This window comes from Canis lupus, chromosome 13 (genome assembly GCF_003254725.2).
Source record: "Canis lupus dingo isolate Sandy chromosome 13, ASM325472v2, whole genome shotgun sequence".
Classification (NCBI taxonomy): domain Eukaryota; kingdom Metazoa; phylum Chordata; class Mammalia; order Carnivora; family Canidae; genus Canis; species Canis lupus.
Window position 1 is genome coordinate 51119434 of NC_064255.1, and position 26865 is coordinate 51146298.

Sequence of the window (26865 nt, forward strand, 5' to 3'; positions counted from 1 at the left end):
TAAACTCTACTTCATTAAAATGAAAAATTTTGCCCACCAAAAGAAACTGTTAAGACAACGTACAGACTGGGTGAAAATATTTGGAAAAGATATATTTGTAAAATGTTTTTAAAAGTTTATTTCATATGTATGTCACATGATTCTTGCTTTTATTTGCCCAGTATGCCTTGATTCAAAAATATAAATAAAAGTAACTAATTTCTTAAAACATCTTATAATTAAGAAAAATAGTCTTTTAAAAACAGAAATACCATGTTCTATGATAGAGTCAACTTGAGAAATATGTTTACTTCTTCTGGGTATTTAACATGTTCCCTTGAGTCACTATTATTCATTGATTTAAATTTTTAATTTTAATATTATAAGGTAAAGTCACACTGTAAAAAAAATAATATATTTGAGGCATAAAAAAAAGATAAAGTCATTATTTATCTCTCCCAGCCAACTTGGTCCTATGTATAACATATTTAATAATTTGGTGAGGTATCATTACATGAATTTATTTTTAGCACTTTTTCTATTTCATGAATGCTAAAACATATTCATGTTTCTTTTATATGATATTGCATAGTTCTATAAAATTGTCTGTCAAAACAGTTTGTGTTACTTTTTGATCTTTGACAATTTTAAAGGAAAGTCCATGTCATGAATTCACTTTAAAGCTGGGGATTGCTTATAGGCAGAATAAATACAGAAATGTGTTTCTTCTCTTTATTGAGTGATTCAGTGCATCATTAATAAAATATAAGTCTTAATCCAAAGATATCACTGGATTTATTTCCATTTTAAAAGTCTAATTAATTATAAAGAATAAAATGGTACATGTTTTTCAGTAACAGAAGTGGTTAGGAGCATAGGCTCTGGAACCATTGCACATTGATCTCAAATTGCTTCTAAATGTCATTGAATAAATAAAATAAAATTTAAAAATCTTTTGCATATTAAATGGCTTCTCAATGCTTTAGTTCTACCCATGAAGTAGGAATAACTATAGTTCCTGCATTTAGGGGTTGTTGTAAGTAATGACACTATACAGGAAGCATTTATAACACTTTTTGGCACTTTTAAAGAAATGGTCCCTCTTTAAAATATGTATATACTTTTTTCATGAATACTTTGGTGGAAGTCAAATCAACAGCAATCAGGCTATGAATAATTCAATAGTAAATTAGCCCAAGTAAAAATGTAAGTGGGTTGTAGAGAAATTAGCAAAATAAATTATCATATTTCAAACATAGCCAATTTATTCTTCAGATTTAACAAAGGCATATTTTGTGTTAATTTTTAAAGGAACATATTTCAGAGGGCTAAGGACAGAAGATGATCTGAAAAATATTGGCTGTGAATACAGTGGGTGGGAGCCCACATGCTTGGTATGTTTGCCAACACTCAGATATGCTCTGTATATACTTTTGTTCATTTTGTCTTTTTTTGTGGACTGGTCCTTTTACAAGCCTATAATTATATTGCAGATAAAATAGAGAAGGGTTAAGTATGCATTTTTTTGCTATAATTCACTTTTTGAATAATCCTTCCTATATGTATCTATTCTGCTAAATAAGTCAAGACTTAGACTGAGACCCACACAGATGGAAAGATTTATGTCACTATTCATTTGATACTACAACAGCCATTTTTGACACTAAATGCAAAGCACTATCATAGACATTTCTAAAATCAAACAAATGGACTTCGATTCACTTTAAATCTATATGGAAAAGAAGTTTTGTTTACCGAAGCCAGTAATTGATAATAGACTACATTTTAAAAAATTTTTATTTATGATAGTCACAAAGAGAGAGAGAGAGAGAGAGAGAGAGAGAGGCAGAGGGAGAAGCAGGCTCCCTGCACCAGGAGCCCGAGGTGGGATTCGATCCTGGGTCTCCAGGATCGCGCCCTGGACCAAAGGCAGGCACCAAACCGCTGTGCCACTGAGGGATCCCTGATAATAGACTACATTAATAACAGTATAAATTTCATGAAAAGAGAGTTTGAGCTTCTGTTTCACCTTGTTGACAAAACAAAACAAAACAAAACAAAAACAAAAACAAAAACAAAAAAACCTCCTGAATTATTTTGCTCCCTTTCCCTTTCTATTGGAATACATAAATCTTTTAAAGAAAAACTAACATAGTAGCAAATATTTTGAAATAAAAAGGAGATTCAAAAGATTTGTTGCTCACCCAAAATCTTTGTCTACTTTGTAAAATTAAGATTAAAAAAAAATATGTATGGTCATAGAAGCTCAAGTAAAGATTTACAGATGGAATTCAAAAGTGCTAATACTTTGGCTCAGTATCGGAAAGGACTTTCTAATGGATTTCATGTTTGCAGTCAGATTTATTACTTTGAGTTAGTCTCTTGCTGCCAGAAGTATTTAATCATAGGCAAGTATTTAATCTATGAAGATTTCCCCACGATTTATTTTTTTAAAATAAGTAAAAATTATTACAAATAAGAAAGTAGATGTCTTTCTAGACTATACATTTACTCACTAGTAAATGTTTATTAAATTATGGCTTTGGTGCACAAAACAATCTGGCAAACATATAATTAGTATTTTAAAATAGAAAAATTATTCTATTGTAAGACAAAATTCCAAATTTTTAAAAAGATTTTATTTATTCATGAGAGACACAGGGAGGGGGGTGGGGGCAGAGACACAGGCAGAGGGAGAAGCAGGCTCCATGCAGGGAGCCTGATATGGGAATCTATCCCAGGACTCCAGGATCACGCTCTGGGCGAAGGCAGACGCTCAACCACTGAGCCACCCAGGAATCCCCAAAATTCCAATTTTTTAGAAGCATTGGGACAATTGAGCATTATCTTTTCCAATTTCAAGGGAAAGTAACAATTTCCCACTTAAATCCTCCCTTGATTATGCTTGTTATGTATAAACCTATCCATATGTTTTTTTCTAAATTACTGTTAGCACTCTTCAAATTATTATAATAAATATGAAACATGCTAGACATATTTAAAGTGACAGGTAATAGAATTGGTGAACTTGAATTTTGATCAATATTAATTACAAAACCTGAAAAACAGAAAGAAATGTACATTTGTTTTTTGTTTTTTTTTTTTTTTTGAAATGTACATTTGAATGCATATATACAAACTTCAGATCTGTGGATGAAACTAAAAACATATATGTGCATTGGGACTCATGGATGAGAGGGGAAGGGAAGAAAAACTCTATTAGAAGATTTAATGACATATAACAAATTTGATTTCTTAAAAATATAAATACATAAGTTCACTGACTCCCAAGTAGGAGGGACACAAAATGATTCACTTTAAACACATTGCCCAAAGTCAGAGAACATTTACAGCAACAGAGCAAGGTAGCATCATATTCAAAAGAACAGCTATATCATTTACATTTCCATACATGGAAATCTCTTCTTAAATTAATTCAGAAGATAATAGAATAAAACATTTTATGTTGTGGAAAAAAATTATTACCCAAGAGTTTTATATCAGTCAAAAAAATTCTTTTGAAATGAAAGTAAGATAAATACATTCCTGTAATTAAAAAAAAAAAAAACACCGAGGAACTTATTAGGATATTTATTTTATTGTACAATAAATACCAGAATTCCTTAAGTCTAAAAAAGAAGTGTTACCTGACAGTAACAATAATCCATAGGAAAAAACAAAAGAGCAAAGGAATTGGTAATATATTGGAAAACATAAAAGACTTCATGAAATATTTTCAAATTTTTAACTTAATGTTTTAAAGTAATATTGTATAGACCAATAATTATCACAATATTTTGTTGAGTTTATAATATAAGCAAATGATGCATATAATTATAATAAAAGCAGGCAAGGAAGTGGTAGAGCAAGATTTGAGCAAAATTTGAATAAGATTACTGTATTTTTAAAAAAATATGTATTTATTTATTTGAGAGAGAGTATGTGTGTGAGAGAGTGGGGAGAAGCAGAGAGAGAGAGGGTGCAGGGGGAGAATCTCAAGCAGACTCTATACTGAGCATAGAGCCAGATGTGGCACTTGATCTCACGACCCAAGATTATGACCTGACTGAAATAAAGATGCAAATTCTCAACCTACTGAGATACCCAGGTGCTCCAGATTACTGTGTTTTAAAAAGAATTATTTACATGAATTAGTGATAAATTATGATATATATTATAATTCCTTGATAAACCACTAAGAAAACAAAGTAAAAAATATAGGTAAAATTTCAACAAAGAATTAGAATTGTATATCATTATGTTTATTTAACACACTGAATTTAGTATATCAACAAATGAAATAAAGTAGATGTAATAATGTAGCAAATAAGTAGCAAAATTTCAGGCATAAATACAATCATAGGAATGATTATATTAAATGAGTTTAGACTAAACACTCCCATGAAAACTCAGATTGTTATATACAATAAAAGTAGGATCAAACTATTTTTTCCAAATATGTTTAAAAATATTTTCAATGGAAAAATATATAACATTTTAAAATGGTAAGTGATCAGGAGTGGTTATATTAATTGATCATACAAAATAAACTTTAAGAAAACAAATATTTCTAGAGATTTATAAAGCTGTGTTTTACAATACTGAAAGGATCAATATATTGGGAAGATATAACAAGTATAAAGGTATATGCACTTGACATTAGAGTTTCACACTATTCCAGTGACACAGAATAAAAATTATTTTCAAACACACATGAACCATTTTCCATGGTAGATCAAAAGAGAGGCCATAAATTAACAAGTCTTAATAAATGTGAAAAATTTGAAATAGTTCAGAATGTTTTCTGAACACACTACAGTTAACTTAGCATCAGCACAAATAAATTGGGGACAATTTCCAAATATTTGGAAATTACACTATATAATTAGTATTTTATGGTCAAAGGAGAACTCACAAAAGAATTCAAGAAAATATTTAAAACTAAATAAGAACTGGCAAACAACCATCAAAATTTATGGTATGCAATATTTTCTTTTCTTGCCTTATTACATTAGCTACATTCTCTAGTTCTACTTTGAATAGAATATCTCAGAGCAGTTTTCCTTACCTTATTTCTGATCTTGGAATCTTTTAGTTTTTCACCATAAAGCATGATTTTAATTGTAAGTCTCTCATAGACACTTTTTATTAGATTGAGAAAGTTCCTAGCACAAGGTTGTTTCTTTAGAAAGAAGGTCTCAAAATAAGTATGTTTCTGTTAAATATTCTGAAGGAAAATGAGACTCTTAGTAACTCCGTAATTGTTTGCATGTAGAAAGCTATCAGTACAAAATATCAGAGAGAAAACAGTACTCTCCATTTCCTAAAATATTTTCTCACTATGTTCCAAATCCAGATGAATATAGAGGTTAAACTGTTCTTTCTTGGTTTAAATTGTTTCTCTCACAGTGTCCATTGACGAAATACATTGCAAAACTGAGTGAATGAGAGAGATCTTTTTCTAACTTAATAATATTAATTTTTTGAGGTATCTGGTGATCACTATTCATCTCTAAAACAAAAGATATATGTATTTTGCTTCTCTAGAAACTATGCTATTTCATAGAGATCAGCTATAAAGAGTGATGAGGTCATAAAATGGGAATAAAATCCTCTGAAACATATAGTTATTTGTATTTTATGGAAGGAAAAAATAAAATGTTTTGGACTTAAGTACTAGAAGATGCGTCACTTAACCAATATGTAATTTCGGCCAAGATATTGTTTACCTAGATTTTTGAAAGCTAAATGGTATTTTACCTACCACTTGAAACACTTTTATTATGCAAAATTTTTACCACTCATAAGAATTGTACCTGATATGAATCATGTTTATGAACATAACATTTCAAGTTCAGAATGATGCTTAAATGCAATTGATACTTTGGTTCTGTCTTACGAATGTATTTGATAAACACAGAATCTCATTTAAGTCAATGATTTGAATAGATCACTGTGTAAAGGCAAGGTTTCGACATATGGACATGTCCAGTATTAATTTAAGTGGAACAAGCGACAGTATTATTCCATTTGTTTTGATAGCCTAAATATTTCATATATTTTTATTTTTACATTTTTTCCCATAGTGTATTACCCATATCTAACTAAGAAAAATAAGTTTATGACATCCAGAGGTGATTTAAAGCAAATGCCACAAAGACCAAATAGTAATTATCTAAAAAACTACCTTGTAAATTGTTTGCGATTTTGTGGACTTACATAATTAATGTCATACCCAGAAATGAAACAGTTTGCTGAGAATTTATGTAAGCATGAGATTTTATTCATGTATTTTATTCAAGGCATGCTTTTCCAATTGTTTGGTTTCCTTCAAGAATGCTTCAAAATAGGACTTCAATTGTATACTTCCATCTACTCGGCTTTTTAAAAAAAATGTTATGAAGAGAAATTTCTTTTTCAATATAGCTAAGAGCAGAGACTGTTATATATTGAGTAAATTTCACCTCATCAGCTAAAATATTTTGTTCCTCAAGTTTGTGTACACATACACACAAAGCTCTCTCACACTTAATGTTAAAATTTAAAAACGCTTCTATGAAACAAACTTCTACCTTATTTATCTTGTCCATATAAAAACTTTTTCTCAAGAATGTTTTCTGTATCAACTGACTTCATTTTACCTTTTCAATAAAGATATAATATACAACACCCTATTGAAAATGTTCTTGTCAATTTTTCCAAGAATTCCTTTTCAAACCCAATGGCCAATTCTACGTCATTGTATCATGATTTGACTCAGATTTTGAACATCCTATCCATGACTCACTTTCTTTATTGAATTTCTGGGAAAAGCCACTATCCTAATATTTCTCTGATCTCCCTGGACCCTTGAAGTTTCTCTTGGGTGAGTTCTTCACCTACATATCTCTTAGTGTTTGTATAACCCAAGAATTAATTCTTGCTCTCTTTCTGGGATGTGCTCTCTCATTAGTAATAACATTTGTTCTCAGGCTTCAAATACTACATGTGCTGATAATTTCCAAATTCATATGTCAACTCTCATTTTTGCCCCTTAGTCCCAGACTCAATATAGTACATTTTGTTACTTGAATTTTTCACCAGAGTGTAGCTTAAATGGAATTTATATTTCCTTTTCCAACCCCAACCTGTTTTCCCAGTCTTGCTCATCTGTGCTTCATACATTTTTTATGAAGCCGTGATCATAGAATGAACCTTATTTCTCACTTTCCATCATTTCATACTTTAAAAACATACACACAAATAATTCTTCAGTTTAAAAAAAAGAGGTGATTCTTATTTATTCATCCCATCTTAATTTCTATCTTCTTAATCACTTCCAAGGATATTCTTTATTGATCTTATCTTACTCCTATTTCTGGTTTATGGGTATATTACTTTCACCATACATTATGCATGTAAAAGAAATAAGCAATACTAATTTTAGGAATATAAAGTTTTGCATATAATTTATAAAATGTGAACACATAGCACCACTTTTAAAACTATTTTATAAAAGAACTTGCACAAGATATATAGTAATTTAGGTTTCTATATTTCATATTCACTGGAAATTATTTTCTTGAAGAGGTGGATGAGGCAAAGAAACAAACCATTGATATCAAGAGTGATGGAGATGGGAAATATAAAGGAGAATCACTGCACCTTTCTTATGAGGTACAGATAAAGTCAAGTAACTTGTTCTAGGTCACATATCAGTGGTGGATGGGTCTATGAATTCTTATTAGCTTGTCTTTGCGAATTGTCCGTACTCTGAAATTGAAAACATTCATTGAATACCTATAACATGTCACTATCCCATATCTGTTTTTATAGAAGAGAAAACTGAGGCTCTGAGAAGAGAGATCAGAGGCTCAGGGTGACAGGAAAGCAAGTAGTAGAGTCAAAATAATTTATGAGTTCTAGAAATGTTAACAGGATATCTTTTATATGATACAGTGTTAAACAAAACAGATGTGATCTTGTCCTTCATAAGGATTAGTCTGGTGAAAATTAATATTACAGCCAACGATACTATTCCAATGAAGCTTAATCTCATAAATTATTTTAAGTAGATTAAGGAAGATGAATAAAGGCAGGAAATCATTTTTTTAATCATATGTTTTCATCACTTTCATTTTTACAGATCACTATTTCAGGTAGCTGTTATGATTGAAACACTAAATATAGTACAGCCTGAAAGACCAATGACAAATTTAATTATGAAAGGGCTGCCTTTGATCATTAACCTTTTCATATTTATTGAATACTGAAATAGTCTTGTGTATGTCTCTGGTGACAAACATAGTAACTTAGAATCTAAGCATGTCAGAGTTGGAAGTTAACTGCATTATTCAGGAATTTTTAGTTGCCAGTGGCAGAAACCCAACTCAACTGAAGAAAGAATGATTTAAACACACACACACACACACACACAACTTATTTGAAGATCTCTGGATAACCCAGAGAATTAAGGGCAAAGCTTCAGGAAATGGGGCAGCTTTAGGATTGTCAGAGATTGAATACTTGGGTTATAATCTGAATCTCTTTTCTGATTTGATTCTTACCATTCATGACTTTGTGTGTTTTTTTTTTGTGTGTGTGTGTGTGTGTGTGTGTGTGTGTGTGTTTAGCAGGATTCCTGGGAGTTCTTGAAATATTATCTTAAAAGCTTTATATCAGAGAGAAAGGAGAATAATTTCTTGGGGATCTAAGGAAAGAAAGAAGAAAATTCCATGGGTGAAAGCCAGTTGTCACAGCCCAAGGTACAAGCATGCCTTTGGTCAATCATTTTGTTCTGGGCCTTGGATGCTATGATTTTCCCAACATTGATCACATTACAAACCCTAAGTGGTCAGGAGAGTAAGTTCTATTAATAGAAACTGGTGGATAGAGATGTTGGAAGAAAAAATAGTCACAGGTTACTTCTCCAGTAGCCCGACACACATGACCAACATACATAAACATATATTTCTTTTACTACTATTTTTATAATAAATTTATTTTTTATTGGTATTCAATTTGCCAACATACAGAATAACACCCAGTGCCAACCCGTCAAGTGCCCCCCTCAGTGCCCATCACCCATTCATCCCCACACCCCGCCCTCCTCTCCTTCCACCATCCCTAGTTCGTTTCCCAGAGTTAGGAGTCTTCATGTCCTGTCTCCCTTTCTGATATTTCCCACTCATTTCTTCTCCCTTCCCTTCTATTCCCTTTCTCTATTATTTATATTCCCCAAATGAATGAGACCATGTAATGTTTGTCCTTCTCCGATTGACTTACTTCACTCAGCATAATACTACTATTTTTTAAAGAAAGTCATCCCCCAGTTTCAATGCAACTATCTAATATATCTACTTATGAATGAACCCCAAAGATAGAGTCTTCCCAATGATATCTAAAAACTATGGTGAAGACCAAATTGACAATGTATCTGCTCAATGTGAATTCCTCCCAGTTATATCTAGAAGTCACCTAACATACTACAACCTATGGCAAAAATATACATATGCATGTATACTACAGAAACTGTAAGTGTAGAAGTACCTGGGTGGCTCAGTCAGTTAAGTGTTGCCTTTGGCTCAGGTCACAACTCAGGGTCCTGAGATTAAACCTTGCATCGGGCTCCTCATTTAGCTGGGGGTCTACTTGTCCCTCTCTCTCAGTCCCTTATCTCCACTCATGCTCTTTCTCGCACATGTGCACTGCTCTCTCTCTCTCAAATAAATAAAATATTAAAAAAGAAACTGTCAGTATATTAAAATCTCCTCTTTAGATAAAACAAGAAAGGATCCTATTTTGTAATCCCTATCAAATGAAACAAGTATAGCTTGTTGAACAGGATTTTGTGTTTCATTTATTGATTAGTGAGACCCTTGGTCAGGCTTTCTGACTAAGGAGATGCCCTTTTCATAGATTCTCAGTGGACACATGATAGTGGGACACAGGAGCATTTCCCAGTGGATACTATACACCGTTAGCAGCCAATATTACCTTTGTCATGTTTATGAGAGTCTGAAATTTGCTCTAGTAATACAGCAATCATAAAACTTCTTTTTACATTTTTATGGTTTCTATGGCAATGCTCCACCATAAAAACAGTTGTCTGTTGATTTGTTTGAACCTAAGTTTTACCTTTGAGATTTCTATTTCAGAAGGCAGTTGAAGGTCTCTACAACCCCTAGACTTCAGTTATAAGATTCTGTTTTCAACTCTGCCATGAAGCAAAGTGAAACTATAAGCAAACCCAGTTGATTAGAAGACCTACCTTGTTTTGCCACGGCATCATTTCCAGGGATATGGTTTTTAGGGAATAATATTCATGAAAGGCTTTTTTGGAGGGGAAAGTGGGAAGGAAGTGGGGATCTTGGTTGTCTAGAGTCTTAATTTGAATGGTCAGGAAAATTCATGTTTGTTCTATCTCTCTGGGTCTTCCTGAGTGCTGATCTTATATCCTACTGAGTTTTCTACCTCTCTGCCTTGTTTCATACTAATTTCACCACAGAGCACTGGATTTAGTTTTTACAATCCAAAGATAAGGGATTCTTTCACTCCTGCATTCATAAATAACTGGTCTCAGCAGAAAAGGCATTTTTAGTGGAATCAAATATAGGAATGGTTCTCTTTGTTCTTCCTTTCTGCTCTGAGATAGGCCAGTAAGGAAAGTAGCCATTTTGTAGAAAAATCTTGTGGAAGGTACAAGAAGCAAGCAAACATCCCAATATCCTGACCTTTTTCTATCAGGTTTTATAGCAAAGTTCTCCAAAAGTGTTCTTGAATTAATATGCTGTGATGTTTAATCCCTTAGTCCTCTGGTGGCATGGAACTGTGGAAACCTTGAGCTAGTCTCTGGCCTTCTTTGGATGTTAATTTAGTGACATAAAGCAAATGTAACTTTCTTGATTTGTGATGAAATGAGAAAAATCCATATATGTATTATATAATATATATTTAGGATCATATAATATAATAATATTAATATTAATAATATATACATAATGTTATAATTATATATAATATACAATATATATATATTATCCTAAAGCTACAAGTTGGTTGATCTATTTTGAAAGTCAAAAATTCATGTAACCAGTGGCTTTGCCACAACATAATAAGCATGACTGTTGTCCTAGCTATGGATGGAGAAATCCTCATTATTTGCCCTCCCACTCCCTCAATTTGGTCAGTTTTACATTAAGAGTCTTTCGTTTTATATCAAATGCCAATTTTTATATTAGCTCAAGTTGCAATGATTGTACGCAGCAGAAACTAATGTTAGCTAACAAACCAAGTGGAATTTATTATGAGTATATGAGATAATTTGTCTAATAGAGGGAAAAGATGAAGAAATTAGAGAAGTTTTGGTGACTGATATCTGGCCCTGGGACTAGATTATCAAGGAGTCACGAGTCTGACTGATTTGAGGAACACAAATACAGATAGGATATTTAAAAAGAGGACTTAGTACCATATACAAATGAAGGATAGGTAAAGGCCAGATTATGCGAACACTTTGGGTGATACAGTAAGTAAAATTTGAAGATATTCCTACATGAGAGAAAGTTATGGTTTGACCTAATTTGCAGTCAATCTTTTTTTATAACCTCTCCTTAAGACAGATTATGTTTCAGGTATTCACAAGTGTCCCCTATGTCCAAGTGTGTCACGCATTGGATGGCAGCTTGGTAGGGATGAGACAAACAATGACAATAGTAGAATTAAGGGCTTTTGAAACTTTTGCATTTCATCACTCAGATGAAAGAGAAGATGGAGCTGCTGAGTAAAGTTTTAACCAGGTAGTGGCAAAGGAGAATAATAAATTATCTTAAATCTTCCAGTTCCCATGTCTCTATTCTTTACACTGTACCATAAAGAGGCATTTTTGTTAATAAATTACATAGTTGAACATGAAACTGAACATAAAAACTTGAAATTATGAGTAGTTATTATCTTTAACCTGATTTTCTACTTATTTTTTTCTTAGAAATCTTATGACAAAATGTGTATTCATCTTCCCCAAAGTTCTTTGTGGAGTGGAACTGAATAGCACTTCAGATAGCACCCTCAACTGTGAGCTAACATAAGGCCCTCTGTAATGCAGTTAAATCCTGTGGTGTGCATACTTAAAGGAATAGAAGTTCTCAAAGACTGCATGCATAAGACCCAAAGAGGTTTGTCTCTTCAAACTCTGCACATAACAGAAACAGAGAAATTCTCTCTTCATAGCTACAGGAAGCTGGGAGTTTCTTAAATATACTGGACTGAAGCCATAAAATGATTTAAGCTTGAGAGGTAATTCTGAAGTGGTTGCTTTGTGGCACTAGCAAATGACAAAGAGTGCAAAGCTTCTGAGCAGACAGAAATATGGGTAAAAAAGAATTATCCTCTTTGACAAAAAGAATCCTTGCAACTGGAGTTCAAACAAATTCTTATCAGGCAAGCCAGCTGAGGGAGCTGTAATAATCTTATCTTAATGTGACAAGAGGATTGATAAACATTTCAAGGTCTGATAGAGATTAACAAAAAAATAAATAAAATACTATTTGACCAAACTGTATCTCTTTAATAAGAAACTAGATACAGCTCTGCCAAAAACCCATCATTTCTAAGAAATATACTGATGGAGGTCTTTTTCATTTTAGGAATAGAAAAATAGAGTTTTTTTAAATGTTTGCATTATTTTTAAATATTTGCATTTCTAAATAATATTTTGAAAATAATATAAATATTTGTAATACAGATAAAACTAAACATTTAAGATTCATAAAAATAAAAAAATAAAAAAAAAAGATTCATGAAAATCCAGAAAGTATTCAAGGCATTTTTGAAACTGGAGAAAAAAATTTAATGCAGAGACTTTCCAAAATTGGTGAGGAAAATAATCAAGATATAGTTTACAAGACCTATTTTGTGAACGTTCAGGTATCCCAATTGTATTATCAAAACTTTGTGGTACGTCGATGATCTGTGTACAATAAAGTAAGTTTTATTTTTGATTTATAAAGCCAGTGTTAATCTGTGGAGAACTCTGATGTGCATCCTTATGTACGTATTTGGAAGTATTATTCATTTCAAAATGTTCACCTAATTGCTAAAATTTTAGTAGCATATGTCAGAATAATAAAATCAAGCTGAAATTATACAAACAATGGATTTTGGGTAAATGTACACTTCAATAGTAATTTAGAACCTTTAGTCTTGTCAATCTGTGCTGAGTCAGAGCTGAGCCATCAACATGAGCTGGTAGCAATTACTTTTTTTTCCTTGTCTTCTATTTTCCATGTGACTTTTAAATATGGAACCACAACATTTGGATAATGGGTATTTGTTATATAAAGTTAGTGAATTGCCTGTAACTGTCATCTGCTTAATAGTTTTCTTTTTCTGTTATGCTTGTTTTTTTCAGAAACATTAACTTTCCTCAATCGTTGAGAGCAGTATCCACCAATAAACATAATTATCATGAGAACTCAAATCCTTAGCATAGCCAAGATATATGTCAACATATGCATCACAAAAATGAACAAGAGCCACCTGGACCACCAACTGATGATAGGTAATAGTGAGTTGGACATTGCATAGGGACTTCTAGAATTCTCTAGTTTGTTGATAACTTCTTATTTTTAAAGGGGCTTATTTACATCCTAGATATATATATATGTATTTACTTCTTAGATAACAATCTATATTTTCATTTAAGATATCCTGGTATAATAATAGCCCTAGACCTAAATGAGTGAGACCATATATCCTGGTTTCCCCTGGACAGTTTGATTTACTTTTTATACTATGTAATTATTGAGAGGACCTCTTCATTCCAAAAATGCTCTGATTTGTACAATAATATACACAATCATCTGACCTTCCAGCGTGACTGATCTTTTCAAAATATACCTCCATCATGGTTATGGTTATTTTCCTGGCATGGTAGTATATTTCATACAAGATACATTTGGATCAGGCTTATGGAATCTCTGTAATCTGTCCCTCACTAAAAGTTGTGTATATCACAAGATATTATCATTGTTCAGTTCACATTACTGTGATAGATCTTGTATGTATTAGAAACTTTTTAGGCAAGGCATCCAAATTGGTAAAGAAAAAGTCATATTTTCATTCTTTGCAGAAGACTTGATATTCTACATGGAAAACTCAAAAGACTCCACCCCAAAATTGCTAGAACTCATACAGTAATTCAGCAAAGTGGTAGGATATAAAATCAATGCACAGAAATCAGTTGCATTTCTATGCACTAACAATTAGACAGAAGAAGAAATTGAGGGGTCAATCCCATTTACAATTGCACCCAAAAACCATAAGATACCTAGGAATAAACCTAACCAAAGAAGCAAAAGATTTGTACTCGGAAAACTATAAAACACTCATGAAAGAAAGTGAGGAAGATACAAAGAAATGGAAAAACATTCCATGCTCATAGATTGGAAGAAAAACAAATATTGTTAAAATGTCTGTGTAATCTGGAGCAACGTAATATGTTCAGTGCAATCCCGATCAAAATACCATGGACTTTCTTCACAGAATTAAAAAAAAAAAATCATCCTAAGATTTGAATAGAACTAGAAAAGACTCCAAATAGCCAAAAGAATGTTGAAAAAGAAAACCAGGGCCCAGGTGGCTCAGCGGTTTAGTGCCACCTTTAGCCCAGGGTGTGATCCTGGAGACCCGGGATTGAGTCCCACATCAGGCTTCCTGCATGGAGCCTCTTTCTTTCTTTCTTTCTTTCTTTCTTTCTTTCTTTCTTTCTTTCTTTCTTTCTTTCTTTCTTTCTTTCTTTCTTTCTTCTTTCTTTCTTTCTTTTTTCTTTTTTTTAAGATTTAATTTATTCATGAGAGACACAGAGAGAGAGAGAGGCAGAGACATAGACAGAGGGAGAACCAAGCTCCATGCAGGTAGGTAGCCTGATGTGGGACTTGATCCCGGGTCTCCAGGATCAGGCCCTGGGCTGAAGGTGGCACTAAACCACTGAGCCACCAGGGCTGCCCTTGGAGCCTGTTTCTGTCTCTGCCTCTCTCTCTCAGTGTCTCTCATAAATGAATAAATAAAATCTTAAGAAAAAGAAAAAAAAAAAAAAAAAAAAAAAAAAAAGAAAAAGAAAAAGAAAAAGAAAACCAAAACTGGTGGGATCTCAATTCTGCACTTTAAGCTGTACTACAAAGCTGTGGTCATCAAGGCAGTGTGGTACTGGCACAAAAAACAGACACATAGATCAATGGAAAGAATAGAGAACCCAGAAATGGACCCTCAACTCTATGGTCAACCAATCTTCGACAAAGCAGGAAAGAATTATCCAATGGGAAAAAGACATTCTCTTTCACAAATGGTATCTTGCTCCTCCCTCCCTCTTCCCCTCCTGCCACTTGTGCATGTGTGCTATCTTTCAAATCTTTCAAAAACATATACATAATTAGAATTTTCATTTCCTTTTTTTTTCTTTTTATTTTTTTTATTTTTTAGAATTTTCATTTCCTATAATCAATATTAGCTGTGAAGGAAAATGGTTTTATTCATACAGGTCATGTGATTTAAGGCCAACTCTTTCTGCAGACATTGTGACACTGAATTCTTATGTAAATGTTCAAATGTCCGAGTGACCCTCCCAAAGGGAAAACAAACTTTATTGCAAAAGCAAACAAAAAATTCACACTGTACCAACTTTTCAAACAATTTTGAGAAAATATAAAATAGATAACACATAAAACAAATTGTAGAAGAGAGAAGTGATTCGTAATACACTCCTTACAATTAGAAAATACTTTGAAAAAAAAAATGAAAAAAAAAATGAAAAAAAAAAAAAAAAAAAAAGAAAATACTTTGAGCTGGACTAAAATGAAAGTACAACTTAGAAAAAACTTTTGGGATACAGCAAAAGCAATCCTTAGCAGGATATTTATAGCTGTAAATGCCTCTATTAAAAAAAGAGAAAAGATATCAAATTCATAATCTATAATCCCCATGAAAATAGAGCTATGCTTGAATGTTCTTTCGCAGCAGTTGCTCCCAGAATTATTCTCTCCTCTGTTCTCAGATAGCAGTTGTGATTGTATGTTGTTTCACTTGGTAGCTTATCATTAAAAAAGAATGGATGAAGTTTTGCTTATTTTATCAAGCTTAATCTAAGTGACCACTAGAGATATTTCTCAACTTCTCTGACAGTTTTGTCAGTATTATGTGATGTGTTTTTGGGAAGAGTACTTGGATTTTAAATAAACACATTTAAAGGTGTGAATACATGATGAACATCACAGCATCCCATTGATGTTTTTGTGTGACATGTCTTGCTTTTCATTTGCTTGCATTTTCATAGACTTCACCTGTTAGAGTTATGTCTTTTTACTTCACATCGGAATGGTGATTGCCTTGACTTTCCCTGAGAATAGTCAATATTGAACAAAACTTGCCATAATTTTTGTGGACCTATTTTAATGCTCTTATAATTGATATGTAACTGCATCTCACAAATGATAGAAAAGATGAGAAACTGTAAATCAACATTTTTCATTATAAGTAAGGTGTTTTGTTTCTAATAAATGACCAATGTGCTATAGATACTCATGCACTTGTCTTAAATTTAATTTTGTTTCCATTTGGAGAGGATTTTAGAAAGCGTGTGGGCTTTGGATATCTTCTTGAAGGCTTATGTTCTCTTTTGACATAGATTTTTTTTAAAGGATTACTCTAAACAATTTTTAAATCAATAAGTAATTATCATGGTTCCAATCAAATACATATTGACTTAGGGGAAGACGTATGCTTTTTCTCTGTCTGGGAAAGAATGCTATGATTGCTGTATGCCATTATTTAATGTTAAATAAACTCAGATATTTGTCAAATGAAGTGATACAAAATATTTAAAAGAGACAGACACTGACCATATTCTTTTGCAGGGACTTATAACACCCTATGCTGGCTTTTGTTTCCACCTGGTCTTTGCATATCAGTTTATAAGAGATATATTCAGGCAATATATTAGTGTTTTTATTTGAGGCTTTAATACCAAAGCCTGACAGCATTATCTCTACTGTTTATTTCACTATAAAATTGGTTTATAGTGATACAATTAGTAATGTTAAGCCTAGATATTATAAGAAGTAGTTCTGATTGTTCCACAGTAAAGTTCACTTTATAGTGACATTAATGAACAGTATTTGTGCCATAATGCTTTATGGCATCAAGTAGTTTCACTGTAGGAAAATAACAGTTATCCTGAATACTCTAATCTCACAGCTAAAGTTTGCATTCATGGTACATTTTAATTCAATGTCACAGTGGCTCACAGGCTTTACTGCCCTAAGTTGTGAAGAATTGTTTTAAGCAAGGATATTGCTAGTTATAAACTTTAAAATATTTTGTATAACTAGAATTATTTTTAAAGATATTTTTTGTTCTCAGTCTTTTAGGATATTTTATATTCTGCTTAATACTGCAAGCAAACAAAAAAGATGTGTTATATAAGCACCTCAATACAATGCTTTGATATTCATCATGCATTTCTGCCTTTAAAATGTGTTTTATGTAAAACCCAAGTACTCCTTACAAAAACATATCACATAATACTGACAAATAAATCAAAATTGTCAAAGTTAAGAAACAGTTTTTGCATTTTACATACAGATTTTTTTCTGTATAAATTAATTTGTAATGATTTCATAACTTGTATTTTATATATGTGTTTATAAATATACTTCTTCCTTTGATTTTTATTTTTTAATTGGAGTTCAATTTGCCAACATATAGCATAACACCCAGTGCTCATCCCATCAAGTGCCCCCCTCAGTGCCCGTCACCCAGTCACCCCCACCCCCATCCACCTCCCTTTCCACCACCCCTTGTTGGTTTCCCAGAGTTAGGAGTCCCTCATGTTCTGTCTCCCTCTCTTCCTTTGTTTTATTCTTGTTTTGTTTTTTTTTTTTTTTCTTTCAGTTTTAAGTAAACTCCACACCACATGTAGGGCTTAAACTCACGACCAGAGATCAAAAGTTGCATGATTGAGCCAGCCAGGTGCCACATAGCTTGTATTTAAAGTGGATATATTTAAAATCCAATTATACCTATTTTAATTAATTAATTAATTAGTTGTTTGTTTGTTTGTTTGTTTATTTATTTATTTATTTATTTATTTGAGAGGGAGTATGCACAAGCAGGAGATGGGCAAAGGGAGAGGAAGAAGCAGACTCCCCGCGGAGCAGGAAGCCCAACACTGGGCTCAATCCCCAGACCTCAGGACCCTGGGATCACAACCCAAGCCCAAGGCAGATGCTCAACTGACTGAGCCACTCAGGCACCCCCAAGTCTACTTTTAACACACAGTGTATTGATACCATAACAGCTGAAGTCAAAGATGCATAATTACATTGTTATAAATTGGTTTGCAGTTACCATGCCATAATGTTGACTAAATAACAAATGAGCTGAATTACTCTTTGTCTATTAGTTAGGGTAGGTTAGAATATAGCTAGTTATGGCATAATCCCAAAATCTCAGCTATGATGCAGTAAGGACTGTTTCTCACTCATGAAATTCTAGGCATACTCCTGGACACTTACCTTCCACGCAATAATGATGGAGCCTAGGAAAGCCTTCATTATCCTATCACTAAATCATGTTCCCATTCAGTGTGACACATTACAGAATTCCAGACGGTCTTCAGCTGGCAATTAACTACTTAGTCTAAGAGGAAATAGATATTACCTCTGATCACAACCCACTGGCCCACACGAGTCACATTGCCACTTTCAACTGCATGAAATTGGGAAACAGTTTTCCACATACCTCAAGATTCAGGAAAATGATGTTATAAATGTCAAAACTCATAGCTAAATATTAGAATCAGAGTCAGATATTACAGCTTGAAATATTAGAAATAGTTATTGCCCATCAAAGCATTGGTCTGTGATTAGTTACAATGAATACATATTCCTCCATCATTACTTGTTCTAAAATAAGAACTTATAAACTATTAAATAATTTCCCTTGAAAATTGGACGCTTTTAACTATTTTTCAGTTCTTTATAGACATAAAGATATCATTATATTTAGTCTATTATTTGTTAGGAAATGGAACAAATATTCTTCAAATCAATTCACTATAAAAGAACCTAGCATATTCATGAACATTTCACATACTGGGTAGCATGTGGTTTACTACATTAAATTATATTAAACTGATTTTTAACATATCAAAAGAAATTATACAGCTTAAATTTTGTTACTGGTTAATATCCTTCAGTATTTTACTTAGAAACAATGATTATAATTTGAATCATGCATTAGTTATACTAATTTATTTGTGTTGCTGATTCAATTCTTTATCTTTTTTTTTTCTTTTGGTAAGTGATATTGCTCATAAGCCCTTTTGTTCCAAATCCATAATTTAGTTTATTTTGGTGTAGCTGTGAGACCCGTAAATTGAAAGCCCAAAGAGACTTTGGTCTGATTCTAGCTAGCTAAATGGAAAGAGTGATATCTACCTGGCATTGAACAGGATTGCATGAGCATCAGGAGAATTCTTTCTTATATAGGAATTAAGGAAAATTTAAGACCAAAATGCATAGTGTTTTGCTGGAAGATAGACCTAGGCAAAAAATACCAAGGAGAAATTTATATTTGCCCTTCCAGCAAATGATCTGAGAGAGATCTGAAAATAATTGTGGGCAGGCCACAAAGAGCTGAATTTCTCAGATGCTCATAACAAGCCTCAGAAACACCTCTATTTTATAAGCTGTACAGCTAGGCTGATACTGATGCAAGAATAAATACCTGTTTTCAATTTTTTTTTTCATTTTATGCCTGGCCTTTGGAGACTGTATCTCAATTCTGTGTGCAAGTTATGAGAAATGAAAAAGTTTAAATTTATAATTTTTTTCTTTTTCAATGATTAAAGCAATGTCTAGTATGCCTTTTCATTTATCCCATCTGATTTGTTTGACCCAAGAAGCAATTTATTCAAGTTGTACAGAATGTTCCGCTTGTTCATTAAGATTCCTATGTGATCCTAAATGGTTTTCTTACTGAGTTCTTCTTATGATAATCTTCATTTTTCAAAAGTTAATTTTTGATATTACTCTCCCTGGTTCTGTTAGCTTAAATTTCTGCAGTGAATAGCACTGTCCTGAGGAGTAAAATGTATTCATGAGTATGAAATGGTTTGCTGACATCGATGCTAAATCATCTAAGTTGCTTAGTGGGTAAAAATTATTTGAGAATTATGGAGTATTTTTAAATTTTTTTAAAAATTGTTTTTGTTCAGATTTTATAGAGCTAAAAGCCAATTTCTCACAATAATATTAATGTAATTAAATGCATAGGAATTCACTTTTTCCATTCCATATTTATGTTGCTCTTTAAATAAGTATTAATTAATATGAATATCATATTCTTGATTAATTTATTTTACTTTTCCCTTTGGATATCCACTCTTTTCCTTTTAAATTTTAATTTTTAAATTTTTAAAAATATTTATTTATTCATGAGAAACACAGAGAGAAGCAGAGACATAGGCAGAGGGAGAAGCAGACTCCCTGTGGTAAGCCTGATGCAGGACTTGATCCTAGGACCCCAGGATCATGACCTGAGCCAAAGGCAGATGCTCAACCACTGAGCCATCCAGGCATCCCTCCTTTTAAATTTCATTTTTTTTTAAATCTATATTTAAGGGATACAACATTATGGTTTGATATACACAGCGAAATGAAAACTACAGTCAAGCTAATTAACATATCATCTCTTCACGTAGTCATTTTGTGTGTGTGATGAGAGAACTTGAAATGTACTTTCTTAGGAAATTTCTAATATTCAATATAGTGTTACTAACTATAGTTACCATGCTTCACATTAGATCTCTAGATATATTCATCTTATATAACTGCAACTTTATATCTTTGACCAAGGACCATTTCCTTCATTTCCCGATTCCTAGTAACCACTATTCTACTCTTTGCTTCTACATATTTGATTTTTTTAGATTCTCACCAATAAGTGAGATCATGTAGTTTGTTGTTGTCTGTGTTTGGCTTATATCACTTAGTATAATGTCTTCCAGATTCATGCATGTTGTAAATGGTAGGATCTCTTTCTTTTTTAAGGCTGAACAATTTCCCATTGTATATATAGACCGAAATTTCTTTATCCATTCATCTGTTGACAGACACTGGGATATTTCTATATCTTGGCTGTTGTGAATAATGTTGGAATAAACATGGGAGCACAGCTATTTCTCTGAGGTATTGTTTTCATTTCATTTGGATATATACCAGAAGAGAGATTGCTGGATTATATGGTAGTTATATTTTTAGATGTTTTTTTTTTTTGGGGGGGGGAACTTCTATACTGTTTTCCATAATGGCTATACCAATTTATGCCCCCACCAATGGTGCCCAGAGTTCCATTTCTCCACATCCTAGCCAATTCTTGTTATTTATTGTCTTTTTTTTTAATAGCTATCCTAACTATTGTGAAGTGATATCTCATTGTGGTTTTGATTTATATTTCCCTAATTAATGATGTTGGAGACTTTTTCATATACCAATTGACCATTTGCATGTCTTTTTGAGAAAAAATCTGTTCAGATCATTGCCCACTTTTAAAAAAAGATTTATTTATTTATTCATTCATTCATTCATGACAGACACACAGAAAGAGGCAGAGAGACAGAGGGAGAAGGGAGAAACAGGCTCCTTGCAGGGAGCCCAATGTGGGACTCGATCCTCTGACCAGATTCACGCCCTGAGCCAAAGGCAGATGCTCAACCACTGAGCCACCCAAGTGTCCCAAGATCTTTGCTCACTTTTCATTGGTTGTTTGCTATTGAGTTGTATGAGTTCCTTTTATATTTTGGATATTAACTTCTTATCAGATACATAGTTTACAAACAATTCCTCTCTTTCAGGAGGTTGTCTTTTCTTTTCTTTTTAAGATTTTATTGATTTATTTATTTGAGAAAGAAAGAGAGAGAGAGCAAGAGGAGAAAAGAGAGAGAAGGATAAGCAGGCTCCATCTTGAATGTAGAGCCCAGCGCAGGGCTAAATCTCACAATCCTGAGATCATGACCTGAGCCAAAATCAAGCATCAGATGTTTAATGACTGAACCACCCAGGCACCCAGGTTGCCTTTTCATTTTATGAATTGGTTTCCTTTACCATATAGAAGCTTGTTAGTTTGATTTAGTCTCACTTATTTATTTGTGCTTTTGGCCATATTCAATGATAAAAATCATTGCCAAGATTGATGTCAAGGAGCATTTCCCTGTGTTTTTTTCTAGGAGTTTTATAGCTGTACGTGTTACATTTAAGTTTTTAATTCATTTTGAGTTGATATTTGTGTATCATGTAAGATATTGGTCCAATTTCCTTTTTTTTTTTTTTTTTTTAAAGAAGGCCTCACATCCAACATGGACCCTAATACAGGGCTTGATCTTATGATCCTGAGATAAATAACCAACTGAGACACCCAGGCACTCCCATCCCATTTCATTCTTAATTCCCCCTTTCTTTTCCTTTCATTCCCTAGATGATGCTAGAAAGAGATTCTGCTTTCTATGGCTCCTCACAGTTATTTTCTGATCTCTGTCTTATCATTTATAGGAAGAATATAATATAAACTCCCTCTTTCCTTTTTTGGGGGGTGATGAGTTTTCATTTATTAGTTGACTTATGTTTGAAATTGAGATGCTTATAAATATGCAGGATACTTATCGGTTATGTATAGAGTATAAATAAAATTTATGTTCTAAAGAGTAAATATAGCTAGAAGCCTGGTTTCATAAAATTGTGCCAATAACTAGCTATAATGGGTAGCCCCGGTGGCTCAGCGGTTTAGTGCTGCCTTCGGCCAGGGCCTGATCCAGAAGACCTGGGATCGAGCCCCACGTCGGGCTCCTGCATGGAGCCTGCTTCTCCCTCTGCCTGTGTCTCTGCCTCTCTCTCTCTCAGTGTCTCTCATGAATAAATAAATAAAATCTTAAAAAAAAAACTAGCTATAGGATGTTGAATATTGCACATATCCTCAGTGGAATTCACTATCATTACTGGATAATGATTTTCAAGAGTTCTTATATATAAGAATTCCACTATTTCATTCACATTCCAGGGAATGAACATTTGTCATCAAGACATCTCTAAAAATTAAGCATTCATTACACTGGATTAGAGGAATGTTGTAGGAGTAAGTCAGCATAGATTACCGGCTACATGCCACTGAAATAAGTAATCATTGAGAGAATTTATATTATATACTTTAAGTGACACTAGAAAGAAATATTAGTGTGTTCTTACAGAAAGAATAAAACAATGTAAAACAAAGCTGAAGTATAATTCTGAATTTAAAAAAATCACTTTTTTTCTTGTGCTGCAAACTTACCATCTATTATTAATTCCTTATGACTAATGCTTTTAGTATATATATTTTGAAAGTTGTGAAGGCTATGTAGCTCTACCTGGTAAGTGTATACTTGGTCACAAAGCAACCTTAAACTGATTGGAAAGCATTTAAATCTGAGTATGAACTCTGATCAGAGTAGAATGATGGAAAAAGGTCATACTAAAAGGATTTTACTTTGCTTGGGAATGACTCAAATGTCATATTCAGACAAAGACATGCAACTCTCTTAAATCTCAATATACTCTCAGATTATTATAATTATAAATGTAAGTATTTTACACATATTTTATTATAATATATAATTATATACTATCCACAATACAGTATATATAATGCATTATATAATATATAATGATGTGATAATATATAATAAAAATAATATACACACATGTGGACTTTTAATAATATAATAATGTAATATAATGTACACACATATAGAGAGGGACTCTTTAATAGCAGTCAGGGGTCACCTGAGTGGCATAATGAGTTCAGCATGCAATTCTTGGTTTCAGCTCAGGTCTGATGTCAGGGTCATGAGATCAAGCCCCACATGGAGCCCAGGTGGGCTCTACGCTCTCACAGACTCTACTAGAGTTTCTCTCTCCCTCTCCTTTGTCCCTCCCCCTATGCATGCCCGTTTTTCTCTCTCTCTCTCTCTCTCTCTTTCTCTCTCTCTCTCTCTCTCAAATAAGTAAATCTTAAAAAATTAAAAACAGAGTGAGTAGTGGAACAATTCTGCATTTTTAAAATTTAAAATCACTTCCTTGTGTGATAAGATCACTAAGTGATAGATAAAAGTATATTGTTACAGGGAAGATCACAAAATCCATCATTAGTTTCCCCACTATAGGTGTGTTTACTTACTTGTGAGAAAGCTGCAAAAATGCTACAGTTCATGTACACAAATAGTCTAAGTGCTTTGTTTCTTTGAGGTTCTACAACACACAGACTTCTTTGCTGGTTGAAGTTGAGGTATAAACTTCACTCATAATGCTCACTTATTTAAAAAACTTACCATTAGAAAGCTAAATTCTCCCCATAGCCATATACAATGGCATGAACTAAAGGCTGACTCCAATTCTCTTTTTTCTGGCATTTTACTCTGGAGATACCTGTTTGACCATCTCCACTCCTAAGAGACCCCATGAAGGAAGTCAACATTTTCACCCTGCACTTTGAGCTTCATCTCAAAGCACAGCTTTTGTGTTTACACTGTTTTGAATTTTTCATTTTCCATGTACCAGCTATAATTTATTTTTTATTATTTTATGATTATTAGACTTTTATTAGATATTACTTTGTTTTTGAATCAAGATATTTTGTAAATTTAATCTTTAAAAATCATCATTGTAGTTTTATCTTTATATATATATTTTTTTAAATTTTATTTTTAAGTTATCTCCACACTCAACATGGAGCTTGAACTTACAACCATGAGATCAAGAGTTACTGGTTCTACTGACTGAGCCAGCCAGGCACCCTTTTTACATCTTATTTTGCCTAATTATGCTATATGAAAGTTCTTAACACTTGCTTTGGCATTTTACATTATTATTATTCTCTTACAATGTTGAACTTATTAGATTGATGTTTTATTATTTGTTACAAGTAATGAATAGATAAGAATATCTTATTATTAACTAAAGTCTGTGTTTTATTTATTTTTCCTTAGTTTCTACTTGGTCTTTTTGTGTTCCAGGATTCCATCCAAATTAACACAACATGTTTAATTATTATATCTCTATAGGCTCCTTTTGACTATTAAAGTTTCTCAAACTTTCATTTTTTGTTTGTTTTTGTTTTTTGAACTTTGTTTTGTATTGTTTTTTGGATAGTCTTTAGAGTTTTGAGGAGTCCTGCTTGGGTATTTTGTAGAATGTCCTTTCACTTGCACTTATCTGATGTTTTTCCCATGATTTGACTGGTATTGCAGGTTTTGGGGAAGAAGACCACAGAGTAAAATGTGTCTTCTGAGAAGTTTTGAGGAATTAGACAAATTTTCCTAATGTGAAGTAAAGTCATTTTTAAAAATAATGGCACACAATAGACACATACACAAATTGTTAGCCAATATTAATATGACTGCATCCTTAACTTAAAAAGAAGAATATGCAATGGGAGAGATTATGAAAAAATGCAAATGATACAAGCTATGGAGTGAAGTAGAGATTTATGCTGCTGGAGCCAACCACACATCAAGTGATCTTCACTTCTGAGGGCACTCAAACTGGGGGCACAATGCAGCTAAATTTGCTCTCATAAAAGAGAAAAAAGGTAACAAAAACCAAAGCAGAAACATTAAAAGATAGTTCTCATAAAATTGAAATCTGGCCATTCAAATGCATGTAAGTTGGAGGATGCCCAGAAGTATATACCCATATGTCCTTATTACTGCCCTGAGAAGCAGATCATAATGTGCAAAAGTTAAAATTCTGCTATAGGTATTCTGTGTGTGGCTTCAAAGGGGAAAATGGAAAATGCAAAGGAAGAAAAAATTTGAAGATTAGCATTTCCCTTAGTGAAAATCATTATGTTACTGTATCTGCCCTTATTTTCTTACAATATTTTCATTTGTTTGTTTTCTGTGGAGTAGTTTAATAGCTTATTTTGCTTCTTTAGCAGCCTCTAACTTTATACTAAGGAATTCAGAAGATTAAAGAAAAATACTAATGCTTGTATAATTAAAACAATATGAGCTTTAGTAAGATGAAACTGGTTTTATTCACTTTTTATCATGAAGCATTCTTTATTAACAGACACCTCTACACTACTGTTTTTTTTTCTTGCTAACTTTTTTATTTTATTTTATTTTATTTTATTTTATTTTATTTTATTTTATTTTATTATTTTATTTTATTTTATTTTATTTTATTTTATTTTATTATTTTATTTTATTAATAATAATTTTATTTTTTATTGGTGTTCAATTTGCCAACATACAGAATAACACCCAGTGCTCATCCCGTCAAGTGCTCCCCTCAGTGCCCGTCACCCTTTCACCCCCACATCCCACCCTCCTCCCCTGCCACCACCCCTAGTTCGTTTCCCAGAGTTAGGAGTCTTCATGTTCTGTCTCCCTTTCTGATATTTCCCACACATTTCTTCTCCCTTCCCTTCTATTCCCTTTCACTATTATTTATATTCCCCAAATGAATGAGAACATATAATGTTTATCCTTCTCTGATTGACTTACTTCACTCAGCATAATACCTTCCAGTTCCATCCACGTTGAAGCAAATGGTGGGTATTTGTCATTTCTAATGGCTGAACACTACTGTTTTGTGAAGGAAAGTGGATTTTCATGACAATGGCTCTAATGTTCTGTAAATTTTGGGTATATAGTCTTTTCCCCTTATTTGCAGTTTTGTTTTCCATACTTTCAGTTACTCACAGCCAACTGTGATCCAGAAGCAGATGATCCTTCTTTTTTTTTTTTTTTTGATCCTTCTTATGACGTATTGTCAGAAGGTCAATAGTTGCCTAACCCTATGTCACCATGCTTACATCATT